The sequence below is a fragment of the Tupaia chinensis genome, unplaced genomic scaffold, assembly GCF_000334495.1.
Source record: "Tupaia chinensis unplaced genomic scaffold, TupChi_1.0 Scaffold000226_1, whole genome shotgun sequence".
NCBI lineage: Eukaryota > Metazoa > Chordata > Mammalia > Scandentia > Tupaiidae > Tupaia > Tupaia belangeri.
The window spans coordinates 1,664,426-1,667,135 of record NW_006159701.1 but is presented as its reverse complement, the minus strand read 5'-3'; the positions used below and the strand labels follow the sequence as shown (position 1 = coordinate 1,667,135).

General features: G+C 53.5%; 1 protein-coding gene across 1 annotated transcript in view; it reads right to left on the bottom strand.

The window, feature by feature from the left end:
• ASPHD2 (aspartate beta-hydroxylase domain containing 2) overlaps positions 1 to 2,457 on the bottom strand; it is a 15,213-nt gene extending 12,756 nt beyond the window's left edge. Inside the window, exon 1 of the mRNA XM_006147868.3 lies at positions 1,813 to 2,457. The gene's annotated coding sequence lies outside the window, so the exon portion shown is untranslated. The remainder of the gene's footprint in view (positions 1 to 1,812) is intronic.
• Positions 2,458 to 2,710: the final 253 nt, after the last annotated feature.

Genomic DNA, 2,710 nt, shown 5'->3' with positions numbered 1-2,710 from the left:
GAAGTGATGGCAGCGTGACCATCTCCCCTGGGGGGTGATTTCTCGCTTTCTGTCTCTATGTCTCTCTCTGTCTGTCTGGTGAGAGCACACACCCTACAGTGAAAATATCTCAAAAAAAAAAATACTTCCTGTGTACCCATTTGAGGACTAGCTACTGGCCTCACCCACGGGGTTAACAAACATAAAACGATGAGTGCAAAATGGACAGGGAAGCCATTCCAGCTTGACTCCGTTTCCCAGAATTGACAGCCTAGTCACCGTGCTCTCCACCCAAAGTGCTTTACCCTTACCCCATCCAGAGCTAGGGCCTGGGTCTGTCACACTCATTATCCAATAACCTAAAGGCATGACCAGAGCCCAGCCGTCACGCTGCCCAAGGCAGTCCTGTAAAACCCTTTGTCCATGGGGTTTGTGAATGCGATGAGAACACCCAGGGCGACATTCCCTTACTGAGTGTATATTAATACATTTCCCCCTCGAGGAGCACAATGCACAAGTTCATCTTGTCCCTTCCTTCTTCTTTCCTAGGCTGAAGGGCAACTAAGTAACAATGAGAGCACTGTCCCCTCCTCTTCCCCTGGGGCCTAAACTTGGCCTGAAAAGTCTTGCAGCGTGACCAAGAGGTCAGAGGCCCCCAAATGGAGATGGGTCAAACTGAGTGTGAGGACCAGCCTTGGGCAAGCCACTGGCGCTAGGTCTCAGTTTCTTCTAACCCATGGCATGGGGGCAGGATTTATCTCACTGGGGGAAGCTGGGTAAAAGGTCTGTAGAATGACGTAGGGTGGGTGCTCCAGGCCTGCTGGTGACAGCTAGGAGCTGTGCTACCCTGTTCAGATCAGCTAGCACACCAAAGGCGGGGCACGGGAGAGTCATCCTAAGGTCTGGAATTCCAACAGCTACAAGTATATCCTGGACACTTGCATGGCCGCATATTTGAAGTGATTTGATTTTTTTTTTTTTTTTTTGTCTCCCGACTTGCTAAGCTAAAAACGAAAGGGAAACCGTAGGTGCTTAACTATCGACTTCTTCCTTCCCAGTTTCAGACTAAGTCAAAAACACACGTACTGAATATTCATCAACTTCTTTTGTTTGTTTCTAGGAAAAATACAAGAGGTTAGAAGCTAAATGTTTTCTCACATGTTCACCATTTCTTCTCGGACTCAGGAGGAGAGGGAAAGGCTGGGCCCTGCTAGCTGTCAAGAGATCTCTCCGTCTCTCTCGATATCGCCTACTAACACCATAACTGGTAGCTATTCCCTCTGTAGGGAGAGAGAGGACAATCTGGATGGAAGGTGCTTTGTTTGCAAGCCATCTCCCAAACAGAGCCCTGCCATCCCGAAACCCAGTGTGAAGCTGTCACCTGGGTGATAATGAGCACTTTTACTAAAAGGATTTTCCCCATCCCAGAGCTCAACCTCTAAATAGAACTTTGAGACCCAGTCTCACAGGAGGAGCGAGATGGTCATGATTTAACTAGCGCCTGTTAGGTGCTAGTTCCCATCAGTCACAACAGCCTGAGAAAACAGGTAGATGGTGGGGGACGCTCTGCAGACACTCCAGCCGCTTACCCCCTCCTTGGGGGAAGCCTCCTTCTGTGGAAAGCCAGCCAGGGGCCCTCCGAAGGCTGGACTGTAAACCAGAGGATCCTGATTTCCTGACCCCCCAGCTCCAGCTGATACATGGCACTGCATGCTGAAGTTCGGACTTTCAACACCCACAAGTCACTGTGAGCCAAAATAGGCTGGCAGGCCCCTGTGTCCAGAGGTGGATTTACAAGCTCACAGCTGACTGTGATAATAAAAGAAGCCTTACCTTTGTAGGGTGGTTGGCAGTTTATCAGGCACTGCTTCAAACACTTGATCCTCCAGGCCACCCAGGGACAGTCCCTCACCCCGCAGTGAGGGACTCCCTGTCTCCGTGAGCACAGTAACCCCCAGCTCCCTGCACTCATGGGTGGTTTTCATCTGTATCATTACTCTCATCCCATTACAGCTCTGCACTTTGATAAGTAACCCCAGATCTGGAAGGTCAGTTAGCTCTGGGGAACAGGGTTGCAATTCATGGCCAATTGGTGGACAAGTACCATCAAATAGGACACAGGGGACACCTGGGACCATCAGGCCTGCCCTGCTGCACCCAGTTCAGGGTCCCAGTCCAGCACAAGGCCAGGCCACCCTGGAAAGCCCTCCAGGAGCAGCATGGCTAGGCAAGGTGTGGGTGCTCCACCCTCTCCACTCAGGAGCCCAGAGATGTCCTGGGGCCAGTCCTCCTGGTGGGGACCTTTTCTCCTCACTCTTCGCCAGCGTCTTCCCTACTGCGCTGCAGAGTGGGGAGACTGGAAGGCACTGGAGACCACTGGGAGATGGTGTGTGTGGGGGGTGTTGCTAGGAAAAGTGGGCGATGAGCTGAAGATTTGGGAAGGCGGTTTATGGCTCGTGATAACTCATGGGACAGGTGAGGGGGTCCCCGCGGGAAATATGATTAGTGGGTGATGTGGGTTTCCAGGGAGGAGGAGGAGCATGGGATGTTAGGACAGGGGGATGCCTGGCCCGGGCCGCGAACCCAGCCGAGGCGGCGACGCTCAGCACGTAGCGAGAGCTGGACGCGGGGCCCCTCTGCCGGGCCGCCATGCGGGGCGCAGGCGGACGCCGGCGTCCCGGAGCATCCTCCGCACGGCGCCGGGCTGGGGGGACCGTCGGCCTGCAGCTTC